The following is a 15,797-nucleotide window of genomic DNA, read 5'->3' as shown; positions in this document are numbered from 1 at the left end:
ACCTTTTTTTTTTTTAAGATTTTATTTATTTATTTGTCAGAGAGAGAGAGAGAGAGAGAAAGCACAAGCAGGCAGAGGGAGAGGGAGAAGCAGGTGCCCCGCTGAGCAAGGAGCCCAATGCGGGACTCTATCTCAGGATACTGGGATCATGACCTGAGCCGAACGCAAACGCTTAACTGACTGAGCCACCCAGGCGTCCCAACCTTATTTTTTTAAAAAAAGGATTTTATATTAGATTTTCATGAAAAGTCTGTTTCCTGGCTGTGTCAAAAATCCTTTGAAAAAGAAAAAAATGTGTATGTTATTCATCGTAACTGTGATTAGCACCTGACCTAGTAATTCCACCCCTTGTTGTTTACCCAAGAGAAATAAAAACATATATCTAGGCAAAATTTGTATACACATGTTCATAGCATTATTCCTAATAGCCAAAAAAAGTAGAAACAACCTAAATATCCACCAACTAATGAAAGGATAAATCAGATGTGGTACATCTACACAATAGAATATTATTAGATGATAACAGGGAATAAAGTTCTGATACATGCAGCAACATGGATAAGTCTTGAAAACATGCTGAGAGGAGCCAGTCACAAAAACCACATATTTATTATTTGATTCCATTTATATTAAATGTTAAGAAAAAAATGCATAGAAACAGAAAGTAGATTAGTGATTGCCTAGGGCTGGAGGGATAAGAGAGAAAAGGGGAGAGATTGCTAATGAGTACAAGGTTTCTTCTTGGGGTGAAGAAAATGTTCCAGAATTAGAGTGGTAATAGTTATACAATGTTGTGCATTATATCTCAATTTAAAAAATAATATAAAACAAAATTAGATTCTAGTGGTGGCACACTTCTTTAAATATACTAAAAAAATTGAATTGTACACTTAGTATGAGTGAATTTTATTGTATGTAAATTACATCTCAATAAAGCTGTTAAAAGAGTAATTAGCTCCATATAAAATGTTCATAAGGACATCCAAAGAGAAATGAATAGATAACTCATAATTCTTTATTATCAAACTTTAATTTTTTTAAAGATTTTATTTACTTATTTGAAAGAGAGAGAGAGAGCACAAGCAGGGAGAGCAGCAGGCAGAGAGAGAGGGAGAAGCAAGCTCGCCAAGCACGAAGCCTGATGAGGGGCTTGATCCCAGGACCCTGGGACCATGACCTGAGCCGAAGGCAGAAGTTTAATGACTGAGCCGCCTAGGGCCCCTAGCCTGAATTTTAGCATTGTCTGTTGACTTTGTTGTCCTCGGCTCTTGCATTTAAAAATAAGACTCAGGGGTGCCTGGGTGGCTCAGTCGTTAAGCGTCTGCCTTCAGCTCAGGTCATGATCCCACGGTCCTGGGATCGAGCCCCACATCGGGCTCCCTGCTCCGCGGGAAGCCTGCTTCTCCCTCTCCCACTCCCCCTGCTTGTGTTCCCTCTCTCGCTATGTCTCTCTGTCAAATAAATAAATAAAATCTTAAAAAAAACACACACACACACAAAAATTAAAAAAATAAATAAATAAAAATAAGACTCAGGGGGCACCTGGGAGGCTCAGTCCATTAAGCTACTGCCTTTGGCTTAGGTCATGATCCCAGGGTCCTTGAATTGAACCCCTGCATTGGGCTCCCTGCTCAGCTGGGAGCCTGCTTCTCCCTCTCCCTCTGCTGTTCCCCCTGCTTGTGCTCTCTCTGTCGACTAAATAAATAAAATCTTTTTTTTAAAAAATAATAAAAGTAAGACTCAGGGCGCCTGGGTGGCCCAGTCAATTAAGCATCCAGCTCTTGGTTTAGGCTCAGGTCATGATCTCAGGGTCTTGAGAGCAAATCCCCTATCAGGCTCTGTGCTCAGCATGGAGTCGGCTTGTGACTCTCTCTCCCTTTCCCTCTGCCCCACCCCCCTGCATGTGCTCAAATAAAGCAAGCTTAAAAAAAAATGACTCAGATAGTTGGAATTATAATTTACTTTCTAATTTTGAAAGAAAAAAAGTCTTACTTAGATCTTAGTCTCACCAAAGGGGGAAAAAAGTTGAAATGTACTGCGTTTTACATAGGGTTAAAGTTTGTGGTAAATGATATTCATTTGGCCAAGAGAGTTATGCTATCCTAGAGAGTTATGAAATATATTAATAATTTTGTAATGGATTTAGAAATCCCTGAGTACAGAATCACTCTAAATATGTCAGGCAATTTAAAATAGTATCTTACTTTAATGTTCTTCCATCACACTTGTTTTGAACTGTCTGCCAAAAGGGTCCCTGGAGGTATTCCATAGAGAAATAGTATAAAATAAACAGGTGCCCTCCAAAGAGAATTGTCATTTGCTAAATTTGTTGATAACTGCAGGCTGATACATTGCAGGCCACAGAAAGTTCTTCATTAATTCATTCCACAGATTTTTACAGAGGACTTATGACATGCCTGGGTACTCCAGTAGCAAATTAAACTACTATTTAAGAACATACAAACTCCCGGGGTGCCTGGGTGGCTCAGTCGTTAAGTGTCTGCCTTCAGCTCAGGTCATGATCCCGGGGTCCTGGGATCGAGCCCCGCATCGGGCTCCCTCCTCCGCGGGAGGCCTGCTTCTGCCTCTCACACTCCCCTTGCTTGTGTTCCCTCTCTTGCTGTCTCTCTCTCTGTCAAATAAATAAATAAAATCTTAAAAAAAAAAAGAACATACAAACTCCCTAACAATGGTTATATTAAAAAAAAATAATAAAACAGGGGCACTGGGTGGCTCAGTTGGTTAGGTGTCCAGCTCTTGATTTCAGCTCAGGTCATGATCTCAGGTTTGTGGGATTGAGCCCCACATCAGGCTCCACACTCATTGGGGAGTTTGCTTGAGGATTTTCTTTCTCCCTCTTCCACTGCCCCTCCCCCTGCTCATGGGCTTATGCACTCTAAAAAATAAATAAATCATTAAAAAATAAAACAAGGTAATTGCATATGAAATATTACATAATATAGCATATGATGGACTACCAAATGAATGGCATGGAAATACAAAGTGATTTAGAAGTTTAGAGGCATTTGATAGGGGCTGGTGTATTAAAGAGAACTTTGTGAAACAAAGGAAATTTAGGTTCTACCTTGTAGCAGTAGGAGGAATTGTAGGTGAATAGGTGAATTGTTAAGTGTATATAGGTGAGGTGGAGAAAGATCTTGGGTCTGGATAAGGATGAAAAGATGTAGAGAGAAGAGTTAACCTCTGTTACTAGAACTGTAGATCTCTGCTGAGTAAGAGTGAAAAATATATTTGGTTGGTTAAATAGGGAATAGTTTAAAAGGCCTTGAATCTATTAATTCTTTCAACAAATATTTATTGAATATGCAGTATTTATGTGACAGGTACTAAGCTAGGTACTGAGAATGCAATAATGAGCAAAAACAAGCATATTACCTACCTTTATATAGTTTATAATGAGAGAGAGATTATCACATAAATATTTTTTAATTTGTAAATGTGGTACATAGCGTTATGAGAGATTATAACTGGGGATTTGACCTAGACAGGGAAGTCAGGAAAGTTTCTCTCAGGAAGTGTCCATTATGCTGAAGCCTGAAGAAGAGCAAGAGTTAACTAGACAATGGGAGGAGGGATGAGCATTCCAGACCAAAGAACAGCATGTGCAAATATCCTGTGAAGGAAAGCCCTGTAATTAATAGGAGAGACTGAAACAAAAAGGGAACTTGGGGCAAGATGGAACCAAAAAAGGTCAATCAAGTGACAGACAATGAAGAACTTTGTACACCAATTTAAGGAATTTTGCCCTTATCCTAGAATCCTGATGGGAGGAGCAGTTTAGACATAGGAAATCCACTCCATTCTCTAGGAAATGGGAAGTTAATTTGTGGTTCCTAAACCAGAGACTCACCCTGGAAATTCTGATGTGTGTGCCTTGTCGTTGTGCCCAATTAGCTGTTTTTTTGTTTGTTTTTGTTTTTTTTTAAAACAAGTTCCCTAAGTGATTATTAGACCAGTAGTATCTCTGTGGAAAACTGCAGTAGTCAAGAGTGTGGGTTTGAGTCTTAGTATTGCCACTCAGAAGCTCAGCAACTTTGGGCAGGTTATTGAATCTATTTAAGCCAAGTTTCCTCATCTCCAGGAAAGGAACTATAGAATTTACCTCATTGGATTACTGGGAGGATTAAATGAGAAAATTCATTTAAATTGTTCAGTACAGTGCTGGGCACGTGGTTAAGAGGTCCATTAGTGTTAGCTTTTAATTATTACTAAAAGTTCTTGAATAAAGGTGAGAGTGATTTAGGGGGATTAACTTTGAAGTTGGAAAATAAAGATTAGAAATAAAGACAAGTTAGATCGCAGTAACTTGGCCATGGTCTGTAACTATTTTCAAGTTTGCTTAAACACAGCTGTTAGTGCTTGAAGATCCTTAGATAGGCTAAGTAATTCTTAAGTAGATAAGGTGCCCATCTCTAAAGGACTTTTATGGGGAGAGTTTGGTCTCCAGAGTACATTTTACTGACTTAGGATCTATAGGATTACTTTGAATTGACTTTGTTTAATTCTGTACAGAGGCTTCACTGGCCTTATAGAGGACAGTCTAAAACCTGTCTATCTTTATTTGCTACTTACAGAATAGAGTCCTAAAAGCTTATATCCATTCTAATGCAGTAGATATCTACAAAGGGTAAGTAATTTTACATAATATCATCATCCAGTAACTTGCCTTCTCCTCCTCATAATTATGGTGGATGACCCATTACTTTTCATTATCATTGCTTAAATTCCTCTCTCTGGATTATGTGTCCCTGGGTTGTGCAATGGTATGTCAAAGGTAGGCAAAAATCAGAAGATAACATGTCACATATTCCCTCTTGTATCTTGTTCTGGAGTATCAGTTTATTAGAAAATGTACATGTAAGGAATATTTTTTCCTTTTCAAATAAACATGAATGTCACAGAGTAGCAGTTCTCAAAATGTGGTCTAGCAGACCCCTAGGGCTCCTTGAGAACCTTTCCAGGAGTATGTCAGGTCAAGATTATTTTCATTATACTAAAACATTATTTGCCCTTTTCACTGCATTGGCATTTACATTGATGGAACAAGCAATGGTGGATGAAACTGCTTGTACCTTAGCACCATTTAAGGCATTGGCACTAAACTGTACTAATGTTATATACTTTTCACCACCATGCACATGCAGTAAAAGTAAAACAAAAGTTCACTTAAGAATGTTCTTGATTGGGGTGCCTGCGTGGCTTAGTCGGTTAAGCATCCAACTCTTGATTTTGGCTCAGGTCATGATCTCAGGATTGTGATTGAGCCCCATGTTGGGCTCCACGTTGGGCATGGAGCCTGCTTAAGATTCTCTCTCTGCCCCTCTCCACCCCTTGAGCACGCTCATGCTCTTTCTCTCGCTCTCTCTCTAAAAAAAAAAAGAAAGATTGTTCTTGAGTAAGCAATAAAAAATATTTATTTCATTAAATCTTGACCCTTACATACACACATTTTTAATATTCTGTGTGGTGAAATGGGAAATATGTACACATTTGCATCCAAATATGATGGTTGTCTCAGATAAACACACACGTGATTGAGGTGCAAACTGAACTGGCTGCTCACGGCACACTATTTTTACCTGAAAGATTGACAAAAAATTAAAATTTTTGTGCTACAAAGGATACTGTTAAGAAAGCGAAAGGACATTCCACAGAGTGGGAAAAAGATTTTGGAAATCATGTATCTGAAAGGGGACTTGTATCTAGAATATATGAAGATTTATTACAACTCTATAGTAGGAAGGCAAATAACCCAATTAAAAAATGGGCAAAGGATCTGAATAGACATTTCTCCAAAGATATACAAATGGCCAATAAGTACATGAAGAGATGCTCACCAACATTAACTATTAGGGAGATACAAATCAAAAAAAGGACAAATGTCAGTGAGAATATGAAGAAATTGGAGCTCTAGTACACTGCTGTTGGGAAGATAAAATGGTGTAGCCACTTTGGAAAGCAGTCTGGCAGCTCCTCAGAAGGTAAAACATAGTTTCCAAATGACCCAGCAGTTCCACCTCCAGGTCTATACCCAAGAGAAGTGAAAACATGTCTACATAAAAACTTGTAGATGAATAGTCATAGTAGCATCATTCATAATAGACTAAAAGTGGAGCAACCCAATGTCCATCAAATAATGAATGGATAGATGAAATGTGGTATGTCAATGCAATGGAATATTGTTCAACAACCAAAAGGAATGAAGTACTGATACATGCTACAAAATGGATGAACCTTGAAAACATTACACTAAGTGAAATAATTCCAAAGAACACATGTTCTAAGATTCCATTTCATGAAATGTTAAGAATAGGTAAGTCTGCAGAGATAGAAAATAGATTAATGGTTGCCTAGGGCTGTGGCAGATAGGGCTTTGGGGGTGGTGACAACTAAGGTATGCAGAAGTTTCTTTTTGAGGTGATGAAATTGTTCTAAAATTGATTGCAGTGAGGATTGCAACTCTGAGTATACTAAGAGCCATTGAATTATAGACTTTCAGTGGATGAATTATATGGTCTTTTGAATTATATCTCCATAGAGCTGCTATTTAAACTAATACCAGATAAGGCACCTGGCTGGTTCAGTTGGTAGAACAAGTGACTCTTGATCTTGGGGTTGTGAATTCGAGCCCCACATTAGATGTAAAAATTACTTAAAAACAAAATCTTTAAAAAAAATTATAACGCCAGAAAAAACCTTGAAATCCATTATTAGTAGACTGTTTTAATAACGTATGACATAATATGATATAGCTGAACTATTTAAACGAATGAGATATTTCTATACAGGCCATAAGGAAAAGTTGCCAAAGATATAGTAGCCATCAGTTAGGACTTTTGTTGTTGTTCCACAGAAATCAGCTAGCTAATTCAGCCCCTTTAGGGGACATTTGTTAATGTCTGGAGACATTTTTGATTGTTACACAGGGGATGCTACTGGCATCTGGTGGGTAAGACCAGTGATGCTGCTAAACATACTGCAATGCACAGAACAGCCCCTCACAACAAAGAATTACGTAGCTCAGAATGTCGTAGTGCTGGGGCACCTGGCTGGCTCAGTCGGTGGAGCGTGGGACTCTTGATCTCGGGGTTGTGAGTTTGAGCCCCACGTGGGGTGTAGAGCTTACTTAAAAAAAGAAAATCTTAAAAAAAAAAAAAAAAAGTCAGTAGTGCTGAGGTTGAGAAATGCCAAACTAACAACCGAAGGGAAATTCACTGGGAAGATATGGGTTAGTTCACAAGATTGGAGGTAAGGCAGGAGAACCAGGCTAGAACAGTGAAGTAGCAGCCACCCCAGAGAACATTGCTAGCAGGGACATTCCTCATGCTTAAATGGGTTCAGCCCTGGAATGCAGCACTGTTTTTATTCTGCTCACAGTTCAAAATCTAAGGATGGACCATCTAATCAGTCTTTCTTGCTACTTAGCTAAGAGTGGGCAGTATACCTTAAATGAATGAAGGCGGTTCCTCAAGGAAGTATATTCATTCGCAAATACTTATTGACCATATGTTTATGTTTCAGGTTTTATTTAGGTGCTGGGGATAGAGTACAGTGAAAGAGATGAAAAGACCCTTGTGGAACCTATATTAATAAGACACTAAATCAGGGCAAATCTTTAAGTAATAGCTTAAAGAAGGTAGGATAGTTGCCAAACACCAAAACCAATAAATACTAACTACATATTCAGTGAAAAAAGCAGGTAGTTGATAGTATCTATAGTACTATCCCATTTACTTGTTTTATTTTATTTTATTTTAACTTTAGGATTTATATGTAAGGAAATTTCTAGAAGGATATGTAGGGAATTATTTTTTAAAAAATATTACCTCTGGATGGTAAGACTGAATATGGGGAAAAGAGCTTACTTTTCATTTTATTACCTCATAATGTTTTCATTTTCATCATGAGCATGTATTTTATAGTTAAATTTTTTTGTTTAATTAGATTAAAAAGTAACAGAAGAAATCCTTGATGCAAGTGAAGGACGATTAAAAACTTAAAAAGTCACAATATTGTGGTGTTTTGCTTATTATAGAAAAAGCCGAAAGGAAGAAAGAACATCTGACTTGAAAGTATGGCCTGTAATCATTTAACAAATATTTGTTGAACACCTTGCTGCCTTAAATCTTTTTTGGAAAAGGTGGAGTAAAAATAAACTTAATATCAAGCCACAGCCATGTGTGAGGCACTCTGTGAGGTGCTATATCTGGGACAGGATTGATTGAAATTTGAAAAAGATCTGACAACTGCCCTCACTGGTGCTTGTTGGCCTCTGTTTGTTGAATACCAAATATGGGGCATGTGCTGGACCCTCTACACACATTATTTCAAATCCTAACAACAACCTTACCAGATAGGTATCTATGTCTCCCGTTTTACAGATGAGAACATTGAAAATTGGGAAGATGAAGTCATAGCAAATAAGCGGCATAGCTGACTTCACATTGATGTATGAAGACATATCTGACTTCACTGGAGAACAGTATATGACTATGTGAGTAGTCTTTAAGCAAGTAAAAAAGAAAGCGATTTATTACAAGAGCAATCACAGGACTACCCTTCATTAATTTTTGAAGAATTTTACTAGATAAGTATTCCAGGAGCTCAGAGAAGGAAAAAGAGATTGCTGCATATTGGTGGTCTGGGCAGGCTTCCTAGTTGGAGGAGTGGTTTGAATTGGGTCTTGAAGGATTATATAGATATATGAAAAGAAAGAGTGTCAACTTTTACGGAATGCCTGCTTGAGGCTAGAAACTTCTCACCTAAACCCCATAGCCCCGTTTGAGAGGTGAGAAAACAGAGGCCTCTCCTTACCTCCACCACCTGCTAGGGATAGGCAATTAACAGGCATTAATTTTTGGCAGTCTGATAGGTGCGAAGTGAAATTCATTGTTATAGCCAAACACTTACCTCTGGTTTATAGCTTCTGTGTTTTAAGTCTTGGGTAAGATGAGTTAATGATAGAAGAGAAAGTGTACATAATAAACTAATAGACCAGGATATACCCTTTTGGGCGAACAGATATTCAGCATACATACTTTTCCTCTGCTTAGGGAGTTTTAGGCCTTTATGAGGGTGTTTTATCTAATTTGAGTCTCTACAGCTGAAATCTCAACTTGGTAATTCTGAGGAAGGTCATCCATTCAGTCATTTGTTTAACATTTCTTGAGCTCCAACTTTGTACGGGACACTGTAGGAGGAGATATTGGGGATACAAATATATGAACCATACACTGTTACACAGTTCTTGTCATCAGGTTGCTTACAATTTAATGGAAGAGACATGTAGTTGTGTTTATAATATATGGAAATGTGAACCAGTATTTTTGTACATACTCTGAGAAACCTAGGAGTCCTCCTTGAGTCATTTTTCTGCCTTACCTCATCCTCCTACCTTTCAGTCAGTCACCAAAATTGTCCATATTTCTCCTAAATGTTTCTCAAATACAATTGTTTCCATTCTTCCTGCCTTCACCTCAGTCCAGTTGACTGTCATCTCTTACCTTGGACTACTTACAAGTCTCAAATTGGTCTCCCCACATTTGCTTTCACCCCCCCTCCAGCTGATTTGAAAATTGGCCTTCCAGTCTGCTCTTTCTTCCTTTGATTCTCCAGTAGAATGACCTTTTAAGAAATGTAGAACTAAAAATAAAAGAAATGTAGAACTGATCATGAAAATCCTTCTGTGGCCTATTTTAAAGCCTGGTGAGAAAGAGCCAGTGAAAATCATAAATTTAAATTTAGCAATTTTGGAGAAAAGGGAATAATTAATAAATTGTACCTTCTAGAATCTCAGCTTCACAAGGGCAAGGACAGGGACCAAGGGACCATACCAGTTTTGTTCAATATTATATCCTCAATATCTAGCACAGAGCATGGCCAATGGCAGGTGTTCAGTAAATATTTATTGAAGTAAAAAAAGGAAGGAAGGAGGGAAGGAAGGAAGGAAGAAAGAGAAAGAAAGAAAGGAAGGAAGGAAAGGAGGATGGGAGGGAGGGAGAGAAAGAAAAGGACCCTTCTGGGGCTCCTGGGTTAAACGTCCCACTCTTGGTTTCAGCTCAGCATAGGATCTCAGGGTCGTGAGATAGAGCCCCATGTTGGGCCCTGCACTCAGTGTGGAGTCTGCTCAAGATTCTCTCTCCATCTCCCTCCCCCCATTCACAGGGGCAGGCGTGCCCATGCATGCACTCTCTCTCTCTCAAAAAAAGGACACTTCTAAGGCTATAATGAACCCTGTAATGTTTGATTGGAATTGGAGGTATCAATACAACTCATGATTTTATAGATATAGATAAACACAGATGTATGCATAAATATACTTTTTAGCTCTATCTGCTTAGAGAGCCTAAGGCAATGACACCCCAGAACCGGTGAATATACCAAGTGGTGTCTCAACCCAGGCTCTTTGGAGAAATTATCTCTTTGCTAATTCCAAACTGGAGCAGGAAAAGTACATGAGCTGGAACATCTGCAGTGCCAGAAAGTAGGGATGTGCTCAAAAAAAGACCTAGCAATCAACCTGAAGGGATTTCCAATGGGACAGGGGACATTTTGAGCAACAAAATAATAATAGTAATGAATTACAACTCATGGAATAAAATATGAATCCATGAGTCATTACTGATAAATAAATGAATAAATCAGGGGAGAAGGAAAAAAATCTTCCTTAGAGTAGCATTGCAGCTAATGTAGAAGAGTTGATGAAAAGATTTCACCATTTGCAAATACCACAGAAATAATTGATGCAGGCAAGAATCATTAATGGATGCTAAAATTATTGGGTGAAAGTACATTGAGAAACAATATTCACATAGAAAATATATTCCCAAAGATGGGGTGCTTAGGAGGCTCAGGTGGTTAAATGTCCGACTCTTGATTTCAGCTCGGATCGTGATCTCATGGGTCGTGATCTCACGGGGTTGTGAGATGTGAGATCGAGCCCTGCGTCAGGCTCTGAGCTCAGTGGGGAGTATGCTTGAAGATTCTCTTCCTCTGTCCCTCCCCTGACTCACTCTCTCCCTCTTTCTCTCAAATAAGTAAATCTTAAAAAAAAAAAGTATCTTCCCAAAGATATTTAAGTAAAAAGTGAATAGTTTTACAGTGGAGAAACTGGCAGACACTACCTTAACCAAGTAATCAATGTTAACATCACAGTGGGACAAATCCACATCATTTTCCCTCTTAAATGATGCACTGAGAAGGACACAACATCACTTTTGTGGTATTATTGCCAAAAATGTATAACCTGAATTTGATCATGAGGAAACATTAGATAAACCATAATTGAAGTACATTCTATCTAATAACTGGCCAGTGCTTTTCAAAAGTGTCAAGGCCATGAAAGATAAACACTGAGGAACTATCCCATATTAAAGGAAACTAAGGAGACATGACAATAAAACCAATATGTAATCCTGGATTCTGAGAAGGGACATTAGTTGGTAAAATAAGGTCTGTAAGTTAGATAATAAGTATTTAATCAATTGATTTTGATGATTTTACTGTGGTCATTTAAGTTGTTAACATTTGGAGAATGTGGTTGAAAAGTATAAGGAAATTCTTTTTATAATTTTGCAATTCTGAAATTATCTCAAAATGAAAGGATTTTTAAAAAAGCAAAATAAAATCCTACTTCTAATGGCTTTATATTGCCCTTGCTTACTTACCAGTTTCCCAACTGAACCCTAAGCTCCAGAATGTGGCTACTGGCTTTCTTCCTTAGTTCCTTGAGGACACTGTGCCACCTCCTCTCCAGAGCCTGAAGGTAGCCAGAAGCATGGTATGCTCTTTGCATAGAGCATACTTCCTTTGAACTTTATCCTTTTGTTCTTCAAGGCTCATCTTGCTTACTTTAGAAAACATTCTGTCTTCCTAATACAGGTCTTGACATCATATGGTTTCATACATCTGGTACTTTTTCATAGCATTTTTATCACAACTTCTATGAAATTATTTATCATGATATTGACTAAGGCCTCACTCACTGGAAATTAATGTTTATAAGAGATGGAGGGATTGTGTCTTCTTGCCCAAAGTTATTTCCCTAAAGCCTTATACAGGCTTTCAGTGACAATTTGAGGAATTAATGCAAGTCACGCAGTGGAGCATTCCTCTAATCCCTGTAACAACTTGGGTGAGGGATGCCTGGGTGGCTCAGTTGGTTAAGCGTCTGCCTTCGGCTTAGGGCATGATCCCAGGGTCCTGGGATCGAGCCCCACATCAGGCTCCTTGCTCGGCAGGCTGCTGCTCCCTCTATCTGCCGCTCCCCCTGCTTGTGCTCTCTCTCTCACAGATTAAAAAAAAAATCTTAAAAAAAAAAAAAACGGGTGAAATTGGACACAGGAGACATTTTAGGTTTGAGGAGATGAAGGTGGGGACCAGAATTGGTGGCAGTGACAGAAGAGGATAGAGGAGTCTCATCACAGAAGGAGCCATATGAGTTGATAGAAGAGAAGGAAGAGTAAAAAATGGCTCAGGTTTAATCATCAACTGCATAAAGATGCACAATCGAAATGGCACTTGAGTCACGTTTCCAGCAGTATTTTTTAAAGTGTGTTCCTAAATATTTGAATATGAAGTCTGTTTATTTTTAATAAAAATGCTGTGTGCTAATAGTAAGATACTATATTACATAGTAAAACTTAGTGTTCTGGTGAAAATACTAATTAGCATGCCATATATATATATATATATATATAATCATAATCCAATCCAGGATTACATATTGGTTTCATTGTCATGTCTCCTTGATATACTAAACTTTACTAGAGTATTTTAATTAAAATGCTATATACTCATGGTAAAATACTGTGCACCATGATAAACATTAAACAGTAAAACGGACTATATGAGAATACCTGAATATCCCTCTGTAGTGGATACTGTGATGCTTCAGTCCACATCCTCTCTTCATAGCTAAAGTGCTTATCCCATAGGTGATGGAAATACTAGTTCCTGAAGGTGTGAATGTGAAGCTTTGTTTTGTTTTTACTGGGAATTGCTTTAGGATGCAGGGAACTGCCTACTTTAGTTTGTGCTCCCTGGAGCCCACAGTCAGTGACTGGCTAATTTAAGATGCAAAGATTAAGCTTCCTTGCCTCATTTGAGGCAAGTCTGAGGGCCATTTCAGCTCCAGAGCTCATCACAAGGTCAGCTGAGTACTCAGTTGTAACCACTTTGGGGGTCAATGTATTTCTCTTGACTCTTCCTGCCTTCTTCATTTCATTGTAGATGTATTTGCCAATTGTGTCCTATCTGCAATAAAACATTTGCATGCAAAACTTGGTCTCAGAATCTGCCTCCAAGGAACTCAACATATGACATGGTCTAATCTGCCTACCCCCTAAAGGTTGTGATCATTGGAACCTCTTTGTGTATGTGTATGTCTGGATATTCTACCCCAACACACAACTTCTAAAAGAAAGTCGTAAGAAATATAAAAAAAAAAAAGTGCCCAAAGTAAATGTACAACTTGATGAATTTTCAAAACTTGGCAGTATTTTTTTTTTAAGATTTTATTTACTTATTTGAGCTAGAGAGAGAGCGTGGGAGAGCGCACACACCAGCGGGGGGCAGGGGTAGAAGGAGAGGAAGAAGCAGACTCCCCACTGAGCAGGGAGCCAGACCCAGAGCTGGATCTTCAGGATCTGAGCTGAAGGCAGACGCTGACTGAGCCACCCTGGTGCCCCTCTGCAGTATTTTTATGAAAGAAAGAACAAGGAAAGGATTTTGGATAGTGTGAGAACCACTTATATTTACAACTTCCTCATGGTGGAGATTTTGAGAGAGGGGTGTATTGCCAAGGGAAGTTGGAAGTTTCTCAGATTTTAAAGATTTTATTTATTTATTTGAGAGAGAGAGAATGAGAGACAGAGAGCATGAGAGGGAGGAGGGTCAGAGGGAGAAGCAGACTCCCTGCCCAGCAGGGAGCCCGATGCGGGACTCGATCCTGGGACTCCAGGATCATGACCTGAGCCGAAGGCAGTCGCTTAACCGACTGAGCCACCCAGGCGCCCCAGTTTCTCAGATTTTAAAAGAGTAGTTATCTTTTGGTTGACTGCAGTGCACTCTGAAATGAGGGGAACATTCTAAGTCTATAACACATTTAGGTGAAAAGGGGAAAATAATGAGTATGAGGAACCAGCAGAGAGACTGTGAATCATTTCACTAGGAAGAGAGAGAAAAAGATGATCTTCCAGAAAGTCAAATATCTATAAGTGAAAAATGTCAAAATATTACTAAAAATTTGAGTAACCAAGATTTTCCTATGAATCAAACTTAATACTATTTATAGCTCAACCTAAGCTCTTTATACTACTGTTTATTTTAAGGTAAAATTTCAAGAATCCATCCATGATTTTGTTCATCCGTGATAAACATAGCTTTTCACTGAGGGTGTTCAGTTCACTTGCTATCTCTACCACCACCACCCTTGTCTTTTCTGGCCTGGATGATACAATAGCTGGCCTCCCAATCAACTCTGCTTCCACTCTTAGCCTAACTACAGTTCTCCACAGAGAACCACAGGTCTTTTTGAAGCTTAAAGCAGATCATGTCACTGTTTTGCTTAAGACTCTCCAAGGGATTCCCATCACACTTAGAAAAAAATCCAAAATCTTAACTTAGCCTAAAAGGCCCTACATGATCTGGCTCCTGCCTACCTTCCAGATCGCATCTTGTACCACTTTCCTCATTGTTTACTTGCTCTCTAGCTACAGTAGATTAGATGTTCCTCTAAAACGGGTCAGAAAACTAAGGCAGGGGCCAAATTTTGCCAGAGGCCTATTTTTATACTGCCAGAGGACTAAGAATGATTTGTACATTTCTAAAGGATTGTAAAACAACTACAACAACAAGAACAAAAACAGTTATATTCAGGAGAACTTATGTGACTTGCAAAGCCTATAATATTGACTGTGTGGCTCTTTTACAGAAAAAGTGTGCCAACCTCTGCTCTAAAGGCTTATTCCTCCGCTGTTAGGATCTGTTCATTAGCTGTTCCCTTTGCATCCTGCACCACCAGTCTTTGCATGGATGGGTCCTTTTAATTCAGGAGCGAGCTTAATTCAGGTGTCATTGAGACCTTTAATGATCATCTAATCTAAATATCCTACCAGATTCTCTCAGTCACATCACCCTTTTGTTCTTTTTAACACTTATATTTATCTGATATTTTCTTATTTATTTTTATTTTTCCAACAACCATTCCTCCCTTCCCCCGTGTAGGAAGAACTTTTCTTCCTTGTTTACTACTGTTGAGTGTTCTTGATCTTGCATTTGGATGGAAGAGAGCAATAGTGAATGTTGGGAGCCTACTGCATAGTAGGTGCTCAATAAATGTGTTGAATGAACGAATTTGTAGATTATTTCTGTAAATGAAATTTAGGGTTTGTGCTTTCTTTTTTTGTCCTCTCTTTTGTAGGGAGGACCTACAGTGCAAACAGCAATGAAGAGCCACTTTATAAAGGAGAGGCAGGGGCACCTGGCTGACTCTTGATCTTGGCATCTTGAGTTTGAGCCCCACATTGGGTGTAGAGATTACTTAAATAAATAAATAAACTTTAAAAAATGAAAAGGAGAGGCAAAACAATGTCTTCCCCTTAAGAGAACAGATAAACTTCTTTTCCTCCTCTCTGCTCTCCCTGGGAGAGACCATTTCTAGAAGAGTGGGATGTTTCAAAGGGATGTCTCAAGAACTTCTTATTTAAAAAAGAACAAAAAAGAGGAAGGAAAACCTTTCTTCTTTTCATTTTTTCTTTTGAGAGAAGAGTTTTTCA

The 15,797-nt window shown here is 38.6% G+C and overlaps 1 protein-coding gene across 4 annotated transcripts in view; it reads left to right on the top strand.

Annotated features, from left to right (window-relative positions):
- The window catches only part of CPEB3 (cytoplasmic polyadenylation element binding protein 3), a 188,748-nt gene that overhangs the window by 1,385 nt on the left and 171,566 nt on the right, over nucleotides 1-15,797 (top strand). For 3 of the 4 annotated variants that reach the window (XM_035025083.1, XM_035025076.1, XM_035025059.1), the window contains exon 1: nucleotides 7,154-8,515. The exons of the other annotated variant lie outside the window; for it this stretch is intronic. The gene's annotated coding sequence lies outside the window, so the exon portion shown is untranslated. Of the gene's footprint in view, nucleotides 1-7,153; nucleotides 8,516-15,797 lie in introns of those variants that run through there. 4 annotated transcript variants of the gene reach the window in all.

This window comes from Mirounga leonina, unplaced genomic scaffold (genome assembly GCF_011800145.1).
Source record: "Mirounga leonina isolate KUSES-001 unplaced genomic scaffold, KU_Mleo_1.0 Mir_114, whole genome shotgun sequence".
NCBI classification, from domain to species: domain Eukaryota; kingdom Metazoa; phylum Chordata; class Mammalia; order Carnivora; family Phocidae; genus Mirounga; species Mirounga leonina.
The sequence above is the reverse complement of the archived record's forward strand: the minus strand, read 5'-3'. Positions and strand labels throughout refer to the sequence as shown.